This window comes from Papio anubis, chromosome 2 (assembly GCF_008728515.1).
Source record: "Papio anubis isolate 15944 chromosome 2, Panubis1.0, whole genome shotgun sequence".
Lineage (NCBI taxonomy): Eukaryota > Metazoa > Chordata > Mammalia > Primates > Cercopithecidae > Papio > Papio anubis.
The window spans coordinates 4,512,057-4,529,524 of NC_044977.1; the positions used below are offsets into that span (position 1 = coordinate 4,512,057).

At 35.6% G+C, this 17,468-nt stretch overlaps 1 pseudogene; it reads left to right on the forward strand.

The window, feature by feature from the left end:
- The first annotated feature begins 768 nt into the window (after window positions 1-768).
- LOC110742494 lies at window positions 769-15,362 on the forward strand (annotated as a pseudogene).
- The last annotated feature ends 2,106 nt before the right edge of the window (window positions 15,363-17,468 follow it).

Genomic DNA, 17,468 nt, shown 5'->3' on the forward strand with positions numbered 1-17,468 from the left:
GTTACCCCTACTATTGAACGAGCAATTGTCATTTGAATTTGCTTTATTCTTCCCTAGATGCCCTCATAAAATATTGCCTGAGTGTTTCTAAATAAATATTTGTAAGGGGAGTGGAGACCAAAGGGCACTGTAGTGCAACATCATGATTCTCTCACCTCTACCAGCTCTGGGAAACAGCCATTCAGTTCTGGTGTTAGTTTTCTATTGTTGTCTTAATGAACTGTCACAAACTTCTCTGCTTACAAAAGCAGTCCATTACATTTGTATATGGCAGAAGTTCTGTACTGGTCTAAGCAGACTAAACTCAAGATTGCAACAAGCTTCATTTATTTCTAAAGACTATGGAAAAAATTAGTTCCTTGTAGTTGCAGGACTGAGGTACTGAATTTCTGGCTGGCTGGAAGCTGAGTGACTTTTCCAGCTTCTAGATGTCACATGTTTTTTGGCTCATAGCCCTCTTCCAACTTCATAGCCCTCTTCTTCATAGCCAGTAATAATAGATAAAGTCCCTCTCACATTGCAGCTCTGAGTAACTTCTGTCTTTCTCTTTCTTTTCTTTTTCTTTTTTCTTTTTTTTTGACGGTGTCTCCCTCCGTTGCCAGGCTGGAGTGCAGTGGAGCAGTCTCGGCTCACTGTAACCTTTGCCTCCCGGGTTCACGCCATTCTCCTGCCTCAGCCTCCCAAGTAGCTGGGACTTCAGGAGCGCACCAACACGCCCAGCTAATTTTTGTATTTTTTGCAGAGATGGGGTTTCACCATGTTGGCCAGGACGGTCTTGATCTCTTGACCTTGTGATCCGCCCATCTCGGCCTCCCAAAGTGCTGGGATTACAGGCGTGAGCCCTGCCTTTCTCTTTCTTGCTATAGAAGCTAATATATTCAAGGCGTGATGTCAGTGGGCAAAGATTATGAAGACCAAAACCCTGCCTCCCACACATTTTATATCTCTATTCCAGCTGTCTCTTCTATGAACACTTACTGCATTGAAGGACATCCACATATATAACATTCAATTCTTTTGTAGTTATACTATATTTTCTCAATAAATCCATATAAGAAAGTACATTTACACACATATTTTTCAAGGCCCAATGCAAAGCCTACCTTTTTTTACAAAAAAACTTTTTTTACTTCTAATTGGAAGCAATACTTCTGTCTCCTAACTTTCTTATTGGAGAGTAGGATGGATAGGACAATTAGGAAGAGGACTGAGATTTATTTAGTGTCTATGCTATGCCAGGTGCTTTAAACGCATTTGTTGTACACATCTATCCAATGAAGTTAGCCTTATTAATCTTATTTAATGGGTGAGAAGCATGTCCCAGAGAGGGTCATTCACTTCCCCAATACCAAATGGCTTATAAATGAAAGTAGGATATAACTGCTGATCTAGCTGCTTCTGAAACATCTGTGTTCTTCCTGCTGCCTTAGTGCACTTTGTACTTTTATTACATACCTTATCAGGGAACATATATTTTAATATCCCACATGTCAACAACCCCTCCCGTTAAAAAAAAATTAAGCCTTCATTGCGCATATTTTAAGAAGCACGGTGCCTTCTCTGGAATTTCGGAATGTGGTTCTGCTACCTCCCCTCCATGTGTTAGCTCACATGCAGCTCATTTCATGTGTTACCAGCCCTCAGCAGCCCCAATTCGAGTGTAAATTCATCTTGGCATTTTAGGAAATAGCTCATATCTGCTGCTGTTCTGGATGTACCACAACTTTCTTCTCCACTGTCACCTAGGCCTTTTCCATCCTTCTGAGGTCCTGCAGCTGCTGTTTGCTCTCTTCACTACTTCAGCACACGCCAGGTGCTACTTCTACAATTTTGCAAAACACGAGAGAGGCATGATTACTGTATTTCGCATGCGTCCCTTAAAGTTTAAGATAGAGAAATATCTCAGAAAAGCACAGCCAATGACTCAAAAGTAAATAGGAGACATGGCCATTCTTAAGAGTTCCTTAGTCGTCTCTGTCATCATACATTTCGCACTTGCTCTGTACCTCCTTGAGCCCAATATACTGTCAAGTAGTGGAGAGTCTGATTCACTCTCCACAGATCCTCCCTCCAGACACAATTCTCTCTCTCATTCACCCTTAAAGCCTTGTGTTTTATACCAGTCACGGAAAAAATGAAACATCAAGTTCATTCATTATTTAAGCATTGCATTGTGGGGGTATGTGAAAAACATTCCCATCCTATTCCCAGTAGGGAGATGGGCAAAGGAGAGCACACTTTACTAAAGTAAAAAGACCCACTAAGGTGTTTTCCAAAATAAAAGAGCCAGTTACCTTTAATGCAAGTTGTATATCGACCTGCTCAGAGTTGAGTGCCTTGTGGTTTTACCAAATGATTTTAGGATTCATGACTTATTGAACTGTGTCTCTTTCATCAGACTACTTACTTTAACTGCAATCCCTTGTTTTATTTCTAACATTTTGTTAATACTTGCAATGAGGAGAATAGGTTTTTGAAAATATACTTGCTTTCATGTTGTCATCATGAAAGTAAAATGTATGTGTGTGTGTGTGTGTGCATGTGCATGAGAACACATGAGTACACACGTATTTCCACAATAGAATGGGAGCACTTAACTTTTGGGACAGTATCTTACTCTTGTTGGTCTTTGTATATGCTATTTATTTGGCCAGTGCTTTGCATGCTGTAATTTTAGAATGATCAGCGTGTAAAACATTCTCTTGATAGTTTGCTCCCTAAACCACCTGGGGAAAGACAGAGTTGAGTGCCTTGTGATTTTACTAAATGATTTGAGGATTCATGACTTATTTAACTGTGTCTCTTTCACCAAACTACTTACTTTAACTGCAATGCCTTGTTTTATTTCTAACATTTTGTTAATACTTAAGATGCCATTATATTACAAAATAAAAGATTTTTGGCAAAAATAAATTGGTCCCAATAGGTATTCTATTTTAAGTGGACTTTACATATTACATATGGATGTGATTTTTTCACATAAAAGTAGCATACGCTCTAAGATATATATTCTTGAAATAAAAAGATTTCATGAAGAATATCTGGACATATTTAATCACAGCTCTAATAATGAAAAAACAGGTTAATTATTTAAAGGTTGCTATGGTCCACTTTTTTTTTAGTGTGTTCCTAATGGTACCTGAGGAAGTAAAGAATCTAACCAGTAATTAAAACCTACACAAAATTAATTCTCTCCAAGTTCTCCATACTTCATGATTCTAAGAATTAAGGAAAACATGAACATTATATCAAGTCATTTAATTTCTTTTGGTCTTGTAGATAAGAAGTTGACGTAAGGTATTTATAAAAAATTATATGTGAATCCATCTAATATCCTCGGATTTACAAATTTTTGCTAGAATTATTTTGACGTAGGCAATTTGCCATGATTACATTGCCCCTATAATGTTTAAAAAGACAGTGAATACCTCAAATGAATTTGGAAACCATTGCACATAGAAATTGTAAAGCTCATGTACTCACATGTCTTTGGAAAACTGCCAAAGCATTGGGCAAGCAAACTGCCAAATATGTGCACAGGGCATTCGTGAATGACAAACTAAAGTGCGTGTGAATATGTGAAAACAGGTGGTCTGGGATGCCTGGATCTGCAAAGCATCTGGGCCCTGAAGTGTGACTGCATTATATTTTCTACTCCCAATAGAGAACTATTCTAATCCTAAACATAAAGGCTGGCATTGTTTAGCGTCCTTTTGTTTGGCAACGTTTGCAAGGTGATAGAATAGAAGTGGAACCAAGCTATTAATATTTGAAAATTCTAAATCTCATCCAGAACTGTTTTGGATCACATCTATTCTTCTGCCGTTAGCAACACTAGATGCATTAATACAGCTGCCCAATTCAGCTGTTTTTCACTTTTGAAGATGCACATATACTAAATAGATGGGATGATTTTCTGTCTTTATTGTCTTCTTTGGCCCTTAATCAATGTTACTAAACAAATGGTAATTATAAAATAATACTTTTGTCTTGATTTCTCCATTTTTACCTCTTCAGTTTAAAGAGGTAGGGCTCCAAAACATCTTCCTAAACTGTACTTTCTAGATTAACTGCTATGCATCCTCTACACCCAGCAAAACACTCTTTCAACATAAGTTGGGAGACTATTAAAAATCAGTTTGGGCTGAACTAGAACAAATATTAAAAGTAAGTTTGGGCTGAATTAGAACAAATCTGAATTATAGTTAATTCAATTATATATTTATATTCAATTAAAATAAAAATGAGTAAAGCTAAAAGCAACTGGAATGGACATTTTTATTTGCCTAATGTGTAGTACAAACCACTTTTTAACTATATATTTCGGTGATTCTCAGCACTGAGCAAATTTTATCACCATGGCAGGAGAGAATGGGTCTCAAAAATATTGAAACTTACTATCCATATGTCCATAATTAAATTGATCTGATTGATCTGAGGCAGGGTCCACATTTTGGTATTTTTTAAAGCTTCCCTAGTGATTACAATGTGCATCTAGGATTAAAAATCATTGCTACATCGGAAGTTCTAATTCAAACTACTTTAATATCCAATACTTCTACCCCATATAATATTTGTAACATCCTTCTCTTGTTATTTCTCTGGACTTAGTCAAAGTGTCTTTTGTTTACCTTTTTTCTTACTCTATGTCCTATTGAATCGAAGGGAAACTTATTTTTTTTTAAGGTACTGACTTTGAAACACCATGATCATTAATTGGTTTGTGCCTTAAATGGTGAGAAGTGGATGGAAAATCTCCTATCCTACCTCTCGCATCCATTACTTTGTTATTTGATGAACTAAATTGAAATGCAAAACCATTTTTCCTTGTAGCTCTAATTTTAAGTTGATTAAAAATGTTTCACTTTTTAGCCTAGCATTTCACAATCAGAAAATTGAATAGAAATTCTGAAAGGGCTTTTAGTGTAAGAAACCTCTAAACCTCATTTGTAAACAAACAACTTGAGTGCCAACATTGCTTCCTGGTTGGTGTTACTGCTAAATATTTACCTTACATTATTATAATTTATCGTGTGTAATATATTAATAAGTGCCCTTATGGAGTAGAGTCTAGGGAACGTGAAGTGAAAAACATTAGAAAAGTTATATAGCAATTTTACTCATGTGTTCTACGAACTACATACAATGGCCTGTAGTTTTCTTTTTTAATTATCTCAATGTGAATACATGCTCTGATACATCATAGATAGATATTTTTAACAAAATTACCTACAACAATAAAATTGCCACTTAAAATTATAATTATCTATGTCTATTGTCTCTAGATAATACTACAAAATAACAACCCCCCAAAAAACTGTATCAGTATTACAACTCAGCATTATGATTTTCCTAAAGATTTTCGTCACCTCTCACTTTACTTATCCATTTTCCCTTCTCTTTCCTCCCTTCCTTTCTTTCTTCCTTCTTTCCCTCCTTCCTTTATTGAAGGTATACTCCTTTCTTAAAAAATGTGAGACAAGGGATGCAGTAAAGAAAAAGTGAAAAAGGACATTTTTACCTTCTAGAATTACTTTTCTGTCTTCTCTAGTTCTCATGCAATCTTCTCCCCACTTTGCCCATTTCACGCGCATTACATTGGGTCCTGACTGGGTAATTCCCATTGGCATCATATTGTGCAGACCTACTTAGGCTATTCATCATTATACACTGTGCCCTAAGAAAACAGCTAATGTGCTCATACTGTCCATCTCAAAACATTCTTGTGCCACTATATATTTCCTTGGTGGTCTGCTAGATGTCTAGTGAGTCCAAATAATTCACAAAGTGTTCATAGTAAAAAATGACTTATGATAAAAAATGTTTTTCTTGGTCATAAAATTGTATGACTTCAGAAAAATGGCTGTAGCAGTTAGAAGATGAAAGGAACTAGCTAGAAGCCAGTCTGGTACCAGCAGCTTTATGTGCTATCACATAGCAGGACATTATTCTCAGTTTTGTGGGGCCAAAATTGAGATTACTAGTTCATCCAGAGATGGATAAGTTAACTAACCTGTAGTATCCCAATTTAAGAGAGATTGATAAATGAATGAATATATAAACTTTTCAAGTTTATATTATGTTATTATTACTATTATTATATATCACATATTACCACCATAAGATTTGAGTTACACACAAAAACTATTTTATTGACCACTGTATTCTTAGTGCCTAGACTAATGCCTGGCACATATATTAGGCCTCCAATGAATATCTGGTGTATTTATTCATAAAATAAAAAGATTATCCTATAATTTTCTCCTTAATTCCTATGTCGTCCTCTAGGCTATAAATTCTATGAGGACAGAAACCATATTATTTACCTATGTTGTGTTGAGTTCTAATACAATGGCTTGGCTAATCAATACCTGAATGCACATTTTTTTTCTACAGAAAATTAGAGTTGAAATAATAGTAATGCTGCCCGTGGATGCTGCCAAGGAAGCATCGTAAAAGTCTCTCTTCCCTGAAATCATGGCTAAGTCAGTCAGAGTCAAAACAGCTGCAGAAGCTCTTCACTAGAAGGTTCAGCTTTAAAACAGCTGATTGGAGTGGGAGAAGCCGTTTTGAGCAATGGGGAAGGCTCAGGGACTGTGTGGTAATGAGAACTGCAAACACCAAGTGCTCCAGGGACTGTGGGTTTGTCACATATGCCACTGTGGAGGAGGTGGACGCACCATGAATGCAAAGCCACACAAGGTGGATGGAAGAGTTGTGGAACCAAAGAGAGCTGTCTCAAGAGAAGATTCTCAAAAACCAGGTGGCCACTTACCTGCGAAAAAGATATTTGCTGGTGGCATTAAAGAAGACACTGAAGGACATTACCTAAGAGATTATTTTGAACAGTATGGAAGAATTGAAGTGACTGAAATCATGATGGACAGAGGCAGTGGCAAGAAAAGGAGCTTTGACTTTGTAACCGTTGGTGACCGTGATTCAGTGGATAAGACTGTCATCCAGAAATACCATACTGTGACTGGCCACAACTGTGAAGTTAGGAAAGCCCTGTCAAAGAAAGAGATGGATAGTGCTTCATCCAGCCAAAGAGGTCGAGTGGTTCTGGAAACTTTGGTGGTGGTCATGGAGGTGGTTTTGGTGGGAATGACAACTTTGGTCATGGAGGAAACTTTAGTGGTCATAGTGGCTTTGGTGGCAGCCATGGTGGCAGTGAATATGGTGGCAGTGGGGATGGCTAGAATGGATTTGGTAATGATTGTGGTTATGGAGGAGGCAGCCCTGGTGAGTCTGGAGGAAGCAGAGGCTTTGGAAGTGGTGGACAGGGTTATGGAAACCAGGGCAGTGGTTATGGCAGGAGTGTCAGCTGTGACAGCTATAACAATGGAGGCAGAGGAAGTTTTGGTGGTGTTAGTGGAAGCAATTTCAGAGGTGGTGGAAGCTACAATGAATTTGGCAATTACAACAATCAGTCTTCAAATTTTGGACTCATGAAAGAAGGAAATTTTGGAGACAGAATCTCTGACCCCTATGTTGGTGAAGGCCAATACTTTGCCAAATCATGAAACCAAGGTGGCTATGATGGTTCCAGTAGCAGCAGTAGCTATGGAAGTAGCAGAAAATTTTAATTACTGCCAGGAAACAAAGATGAAACAAAGCTTAGCAAGAGAGGAGAACCAGAGAAGTGATAGAGAAGCTATAGGTTACAACAGGTTCATGAACTCAGCCAAGCATAGTGGAGGCAGGGCCTGGCTGCTACAAAGAAGACATGTTTTAGACAAATACTCATGTTTATGGGGGAAAAATACTCGAGGATTATATTTGTGACTAATTATATAAAAGATTATTTGAGTTCTCATTCTGTGGAAAGTCTAAAGTATTCCAACAAAGGGTTTTAATGTTTTTTTTGTTTGTTCGTTTTTTGTTTTTGCATCTATGCTGCTGATTGCCAAATGTGGTAGTCTGATCATGATGCCAAATAAATGTGTCTTTTTTAAAATAAAAAAATAGTAATGAGAGTAATGATGGTGATGATGATGATGACACAATCAGGAAAAGCAGATTATATGTGGTCACGTTAAAAGAGTCAGTTAACCATTACACAAACATTCATTGTCTACCATATGACAGGCACTGATCTGGGCACACTGGGAAAAATGCAGTAACTGTGAAAAGTCCATGTCCAACATAAATTATGTTCTGTAAGGAGAAGACAGTCAATAAATACCAAGTCAATGCATAATTAAGACAATTTAGAATACTGAAATTTGTCATGAAGATTTCATGGCAGTGAGTGAGTGTGAAGGTGGTTTTGATGAAGTGAATGACTGGACAGGCAGGGGAACATGGGAGGCAGCATCTTAGTTAACTCAGTAGGGATGGCCTCTGTGAAGATGGTACAGTTGAGTTGTGAGGAGAACAGCCAGGAGAACATCTGAGAGAAGGGCATTCCAAGTAGAAGCACCAACAAACATGAATGCCCTGAGATGAAATAAAGACAAGTGTGACTAGAACACAGTTACTGAGGAGGAGAGCAGAAGTACAGGCAGATCAAGTAAGGCCATGTGGAAGGCTATGATAAAGCTTGTTGATTTTATGAAGCACAATGGAAAGTGGTTGGAAAGGCTTTAATCAAGAGAGTTAGAATATTCTACTTGATCTTTTGAAAGCATACGCTGGGTGCTTTGGGGAGAACAGACTGATGGGGGAAGGATTAGAAGCAAAATGATCAATTTCAAGCTTGCTGCAGGTTTTTGAGTGAAAGATAAGGTGGCTTAGACTAATAGACATGGTAAGAAGTGGGTGGATTTGTGATAGAAATTTGTATGTTGAAAAAACAGGAATGGCGGATAGGGTTAATGTTGGGTGTGAAGAAAAGTTGTCAGGAAATGTATGCTATATAACGGTTAAGGAGGGATTGAGATGGTTGGAAAACCATCTTAACTGTTCAATTTTGGCCGTGTTGAGTTGAAAGTATCGTTACAAATCAAAGCAGATTTATCAAGAAGGCAGCTTTGGTGTTCAGAGAAAAGTGCCTTGTTGAAAAATACAAATTTAAGATTTACTCATATATAAATGTTATCAAAATCATGTGATCGACTAGTAGCGCCTAGTGAGGGAAAATGATTCAGAACATTGTCACATTTAAAGGTCTGATATAGAAAGAGAATCCAAGAAAGGAGATTGAGAAGAAGCAGTGGTGATGTAGAAGAAAAACTATGATGCCATAGAAATCTAAAGTAGAAAGTGTTTCAAGTAGGAAAGAGGGCTAAATGCTGTTGAGAATTTGGTAAGATGAAGACAAAATAGGTGTCGATGCAAACTATTTTACTGCAGTAGAAGCATAAATGTCTTGGAGTCTTTAGAGGTGATAATGGCAGACATGGATGTACAAACCATATTTGAAGAAGTATTGCTGGGTAGTAATTAATGTAGGAGAATGATGCAGTAGCTGGTAAAACAAGGCGATGGGAGGTTTTTTAAAAAAATGATTTGATACATTAAACCTGGTTTTATTCTGATGGAATGACTCAGTCAATGGCAGGAACTGAAGAAGCAGGAGAGACAAACAAAAGTGTAATAGCTACATCTTTGAGAAGGCAAAACTTTTTGGCACCAGGGCTTCAGTGGCAGAGTGGCCAATTAAAATTCCTTTATTATTTCAATGGGAAGTACAGGGTATTTAAGTACACATGTACGTGAGATGGTAAAATTGATAAAGGACAGATTTTTTTCTTTAGTAGCGGTTATTTTTATACATGAAATATTTAGTAAAGTCATCATCAAAGAATGAAGAGTCTTTAGGAAATGTTGGAGAAAGAAGAGGAGATTTGAAATTGTATTAGAAAAAACCTGATATTATTACAGGAATATAAAGAGATTGCTTAGAAGTTTTGAGTATTTTTTGAAGTTTGTCTTAATATTTAAGAAAATCCATTCAGTATATTTATATCACTGTTTTTTTGTTTGTTTGTTTTGTTTTGTTTTTAGCAATATTCAGCTTTTCAGTTGCAGCCAAGAAGTCCATAAACATTTAGTTATAGTAAGGGCTGAGATTTGCTAGGAAAGTCAAAGAGTGAGAGAGAGAGAGAGAAAGAGAGAGCTAAATGCTGAGTCATTAATGGAAAAGATAGGCAAGATTTATATCAAAGGGTATGGATTTGAATTTTTGAGAGTACAAGTGAAAAATTCAGCACTGAAGTAATAATAAGTAGTAAGTGCTATTCTGTCCCCTTGAGTGTCTGAGCTGTGTGAGGGGTGGGTGTGTGTGTGTGTGTGTGTGTGTGCATTTCTGTTAATGGCCATTACCTGAAAGGGCTGTAGAAGAAAGTGTTCACAATAGATGGCAAGAGATGGCAAGTGTCAGTTGGAAGCACAAAGGTAAAAATAAGTTTTTTAAATATTTAAATATATAGAGTGGCTATTGATGATTGGGTGTAAGTTTTTAGTGGCATAGAAAAATATTTAAAAATGTAGAAGGGGAATGGAAAATGAGGTCAGAATAATAAATATGAGCAAAGCACAGATACAATCATCTTTTGATGATGGGCAATCTGATGGTGACTAAAATGGACTAGGCTGTGAGAGAGCAGGACTTCTGAAGTCTTGCTTCTACAAATAGGGTTCAGATAGTCTCAATATCTTCAGCTGATCGAAAGGGGCTGGTGGTGTACCTTGAGCTTGGCATGATATAATTTGTTTTTGTTTAATATTAATGCTTATTTTAACTCCTCTTATTATTATTTATAATAAACATACACCTACAGCCCTACCTCTGAGCTTCATATGTAAAGAAGACCACCGAGATAAATGTAGTGTTTAGTTTAGTTAAAACAGATATTAAAGGCCACAGAATAAACAGCTGGATTAGTCAAGGGTGCCTTTAACTGAGTAATAACAATAAAATTGTGTGCAACACAAAACGTAACATATTTTAAAACATATAGGCAACTTTTTGCCTATTTTACATTTTATGCAAAAATTACTTTCACATTTTTTTATGAGAAACTATTTTTAAAAACTTATGCTGAGACTTCCATCATCATATTTTCATAAATATTATTATTTTGCAGTAGAACTATAGCTAAAATTTAATCATTATTATAGCAGTAACAAAAGAGCATAACTGAAATCTATTTTAACTATAAATGATAATTCTCTAATAAATGTTAAATTTCAATGTCATGGAAGAAAAGTTATCATTGTTTATTACATGAAGAATTTAAATTTTACTGATGCCACAATTTCCCTGCTAATTCATTGTTTTCTTAATAGCACATAATTGTTTGAATAAAATTTGATGTCTCCTCATAAAAGAAAAGGCATTGTGAAGGAGCACATTCAATTACAACTAAAAAGTGTAGTTAAATTATAAAGAAATTTGAAAATAACATTAATGTACATTGATGTACTCCATTAATCACTCCATTATGGAGCGATTAATTTGTCAAATACATTCCAATGTAAAGAAACATATACGGAGAAAGTATACATCAAAATGATCATCAATTATGATAATGTAAAAGTATTCATTGTCCTGTGATTTAATAATTTTTTAAATACCAATTAGAAGACATATGAAAATAGTGAAGTCTTAAAATCTACATAATGCTACTGTCTTGCTTTCAAGAGAGCATTGCTGAATAGTTACGTATAAATTCTGACAAGGGAATGTCCATTTCAAATGCACCACTTTCAGTCAGCTATTGAATACTATTTCGACCTTTCCATTCTTTGTGGTCTTTCACTCATTTAGGTAATTATTGAGCATATACCATGTATGTATGATTATAAATTACAATAAGCTCAAAAGACAAAGTGAGGATTGAAATTAGAGACTATCATAGAAATACCTAATCCACTTTTGGAACTCGGAACCCATTTCTTTGAATAAGTGACATTATGCAAAATCTACAGAATGTAGAACAATTGTGCAGAAAAATATGAGAAAATAGCATTTTGTTATAGAGATAATGTGCCAACGATGATAATCAGTTAATTTATCGACCTGAATTCTGAAGACAGTCTGATTTTTATAAAATTAAATATATGTGTGTGTGTATATACATATATGTAATATATATACACTAGATTTTTCCAGTATGTTGAAAAAAATGCTTATCTATAGCTGGGTGATTCTGAAAAACTCTAATCTGATGATTGACAAATAATTCAAAACTACGTTTGACTACTTTCAAATATTTTAAGGCTTTGATATCTTCCTAAATAGACATAAACCCAATCTTGTGTATTCTAATGATGTAAAATTTTAATTATTCCTACAGAAAAGTATTCAAAGCTGAACGTTTAAAGTGCTTTTTCTTTCACTTCTGTGGCCTATTATCTTTTACTGTGTATGCAAACATTAAAGCATAGGCACTTTTATGTACTAATAGTTCTACAGCTTGTTAAGAACAAATATATGCTTTGACTTAGTGCTTTTTCTGTTTCTCTTTCTTCTACAATTAGGGATTATTTTTTGTTTGCTTGCTTAAATGGGTGCTAGCTGAGCATAGTGACTTGTTTTTTGATTTAAAGAAAATCTTTAATCCAACCAATACCGACGATCCACAATCTAATCTGATTCATTAGTGTTTCTAGCTCTTGATTTCTCAGGGGAACCAATATTCCTTTTAGCACGCTTCTGCCACACTTTCCAGTTACATCAGGTGCTACCTGAATATAATGGACTTATTTCATTTACACTTTTCCATTATTGCAAAAAAGAAGTGATTTTCTAATGGTCTCTAATGACCTGAATGAGCTAATTCAGCTTCCCAAAACGCCTAACTTTAACTGAGGAACAATCTATGTAAGGTTGAATTGCCATTATGTCTAGCTGTCATTATTACACTGAGAAATCTTTGATCCTTAAAGTGTGGAGCCCAGAAGTATCTGTCTTAGTTGAAAGTTAGTTCATAATACAAACACCAGTCAGACCCACTATATTTTTTAGCTATACTCTTAAACATTTATGATCTTCTTCATACATGAAATTGCATAAACACAAAAATAACCAATTATTTTAATTCTCCATCAAATTAATATTGTCACAATTGTTTTGTTCATGTAAGTTAGAAAGAATGAATCATACCTACTATTTGATAGCATAATAAAGTGACCAAAGTCAATAATTGTACGTTTCAAAATAACTTAGAGTGTAACTGGGTTGTTTGTGACTCAAAGAATAAATACTTGAGGGGATGCATACCCCATTTTCCACGAGGCACTTATTTCATATTTCATATCTGTGTCAAAATATCTCAAGTACCCTGTAAATATATACACTTACTGTGTAACCACAACAATTAAAAAATAAAAGAAATATAAAAAGTTTAATGTAATGAACATACACAAAATGCTTAGTGCAAAGAATAACACCTTGCATTTAGGTAAAATGGAGCAATACAAATAGTAAATTAGGAAGTTTACAATTTAGGTGCCAACTTCTATTTTTGCCTATAAAATTATATTTCCTAATACAAAATATTTAGGTAATACTTCACTTTTTTTTTGTTTTCCTACATAAATTATATTAGAGTGTTTTATCCTGAAACATAAGTTCTGAAGCTTCTGAGATGATTTGGCAAGTCATTTTAACACTCTTGGATGCTAAGGATGTATTCTCATTTTGCTTGACATAAGGAGGTAAGGACAGCTCTGACAGCATTATGTAGTGGAAACAAATGTGAACGAATTTGATCCTCTTATTTTAGCACAAACAATGTCTTTAATTCCTCAATTTTGATCTTAGAAATACTCATATTAGCAAGTTGAACATCATGAAACACATTTTTCTATGAGTTAATAAAATGAATGTGGTGGTTAAACTTATATGTTAACTTGAATGGGTTCAGGGGTACCCAGAAAACTGATGAGACCTTATTACTGTGATAAATATATGAGCGCAGATATCTATTCACGATAGCAAATACATGGAATCAAACTATATGATTTGATATATATCATATTTTACATATATAGTTATATATAAATTTGTTATACATGTAATATAGATGCATGTAACATGTACATACACAATTGAATACTATACAGTCATTTTTAAGAAATTAAATCATGTCTTTTGCAGCAACGTGGATAGAACTGGAGGCCATTATCTTAAATGGAACAGCTCAGAAACAGCAAGTCAAATACCACATATAAGTTGGGGCTAAATAATGTGTAAACATGAACGTAGTGTGGAATAATAGTCTTGATGACTTGAAAGGGTGGGAGCAATGAGAAATGACTTAATGGGTACAATGTACATTATTCAGGTGATGGTTACACTAAAAGCCCAGACTTATGACTATCCAATATATTCATGTAACAAAACCACATTTGCACCCCTTCAATTTATACATCAACAATAAGACATTATTTCTGTTATGTCTGTGAGGATATTTCCAGAAGGGATTAGTATTTTAATCAGCAGACTGAGTAAAAATGTTTTTTCTTCCACCACCACTACCAACGTGGGCAGACATTATTCAAAATGTGTGGAAAACTGAATAGATCAAAAAAGCAGAGGGAAGGGTAGATTTTTTTTCTCTCTTCTTGGCTAGGACACATCCCTTTTCTCCTTTCTTTGGACACTGAAGCTCCTGTTTCTTGGGCCTTTGGATTCAGAACTTATCTCATCACTTCTCCTGGTTCTCAGTCCTTCTGCCTAGGACTGAGTTGCCTACACCATTATTGGGTCCCGTGATTCTTCTGGACTCAGACTCAGTTAAGTAGGACCCAATTTAGGAAATTTTAAACTATGCTAGTCTTTGTCCTACAAGGATCGTGTTTTCGCAGTTAAGTGGTGTCATCTGATTGCATATGTAAGCACCACTTCTGATTGCAGAGAAGATTAGAGATGGTGATGGTTGACCTGGGAATTAGTGAAAAGGAGACAGCAGTAGTGCATAGGAGAGGTGATCATAGTTTGGACTTGAATGCTATTTGGAGAAATGCTGAGGAGGTGATAAACTTGAGACATGTTGCAGGAAATAAAATGAATAAAATTTGGTGCTAGAATTTCTTTGGCAGTTGAAAGAAATGGAATGTTCAAAGATTTGTCTTGTATATTTGATAACTTTTGAGGGGAAAAGGTGTTAGGCAAGCAAAGGACAGTCAGGAAAACACAAATTTTGTTTATACACATTAAGCCTTAGGCACTTTTAAAATGTTAACATAGATATACACATGGAATTGAAAGAAAATGTTTGGCCCGTGTATATAAATAAGTGAGTAATTTGTATAAAGATGATACTATACAATATGGATGAGGGTAAGATCTAATCAAAAGGGAAAAGAAAGTAGATGAATGTCTAGTACCTGATCTTGAGAAACTTTACCTTAAAAATAATTGATGGGCTGGGTGGGGTGGCTCACACCTGTAATCCCAGCACTTTGGGAGGCTGAGGTGGGAGGATCACCTGAGGTCAGGAGTTTGAGACCAGCCTGACCAACAAGCTGAAACCCCATCTCTACTAAAAATACAAAATTAGCCGCTGTGGTGGTGCATGCCTGTAATCCCAGCTACTCCGGAAGCTGAGGCAGGAGAATTGCTTGAACCCGGGAGGCAGAGGTTGCAGTGAGCCGAGATCACGCCATTGCACTCCAGCCTGGGCAACAAGAGCAAAACTGCATCTCCAAAGGAAAAAAAAAATGGTGGAAAATAATAAATTGAGCAAATACAATAGAGAGATAAGACACTAAAGCAAAATAGCTTCACAAACAACAAACAACCATAGACAAAACCAAAATAACAACAAAGAGGGTACTATAGTTTCATAAAAATAAAATGAAAGAACATTGCTGGAAAGAAAGAGTGATAAACAGAATTGAATAATGCTTTGAGATTATGCAAGAAAAACGTGGAAAAATCCTAACTGAATTAAGAATATAGAGATATTGAGTTATTAACAAAGCAATCTTATATAGTCTTAATCTTTGTGTCTGCCTAAAATTCGTAATTTGAAATTCTAAACCCCAATTTGATGGTATTAAGAAGTAGAGCCTATTGAGACGTAATTAGGACATGAGGGTAGAGCCTTCATGAATTGGATTAGTACCTCTATAAAATAGGCCTAAAGTAGCTCACCTATTCCTTCCATCATGGGAGGACACAGTGAGAAAGCATCATTCAGTGAATCAGAATGGGAACCTTTCCCAGACACAAAATCTGTCAGCACTTGATCTGAAGACCGCCCAGCCTTTAGAACTTTGAGAAATAAATGTCTGTAGTTTGTGAGCTCCCCAACTTATGGTATATCATGATAGCAGTCAAAATGGATTAAGATACAATCAAAAGTTCTTTTGGTAGTGTGATAGTTTTATGTGCAAATGTGGCCCGACTAGTACTTTCTTATTTAATGAAACACTAATGTAGTTGTTGCTGTGAAGGTATTTTGTAGATGTCATTAATACCCCATTAGCTGACTCTTAATAAATGAAATTGTTCTCAATCATGTGGATGAACCTCAACAAATCAGTTAAAAGACCCACTTGAAGGCAAACACTGAGGTTTTCCTGAGGAAGAAGAAATTCTGCCTGAATACTGCAGCATTAACCTTTTCTCAAAAGTTCCATGGCTACTGGCCTATCCTCAAAACTTTGGGCTTACTAGCCCTAACTTTTTCTCTCTCGCTCACTCTCTCTCTCTCTCTCTCTGTATATATACATATATATACCCACACAGAGATTGTATATATACAGTCATGTGCTATATAAGGGACATTTCCTTGAGTAATGAATGACGTATATGCTAGTGGTATCAAGGGATTTTAATGGGTGGAAGAGTTCCTGTCACCTTCTGATATCATAGCTGTCATAAATTTGTAGTGCAACACATTACTCATGTTTGTGATGAGGCTGGTGTAAACAACCTAATGTGCTGTCAGTCATTTAAAAGTCTAGCACATATAATTAGGTACAGTACACAATCCTTGATAATTGTAATAAACTATTATCTAACTGGTGTATGTATTTATTATATTATACTTTTTATAGTTAGTTTAGCATGTACTCCTACATACAGAAGCAAAGTTACCTGTAAATGAGCTTTGGGCAGGTCTTTGGGAGGTATTCCTGAAGAAGGTTTTGTTATAAGAGGTGACAGCTCCATGGGTCTTACTGCTCCTGAAAACCTTCCCATGGGACAAGATGTGGAGGTGAAGGACAGTGATACTGACGATCCTGATTTCGTGTAGGCCTAGGCTACTGTGTGGGTTTACGTTTTGGTTTTTAACAACAAAATATCTGTAAAAAACTGCAATGGTTTTAAAAGTAGAAAAAGCTTGTGGAATAAAGATATAGTGAAAGATAATATTTTTGCATAGCTGTATATTGTGTTTGAAATCGTGATATTACATTTCAAAAAGTTAAAAATATAAACATTTCTAAAATTAAAAAGTGGCAGCTAAGATGAATTTATCATGTAAAAAATAAATTTAAAACATACACCTAGGGTAGCCTAAGTGTGCAGTGTTTATATGGTCTGCAATGCTATACGGTAATGACCT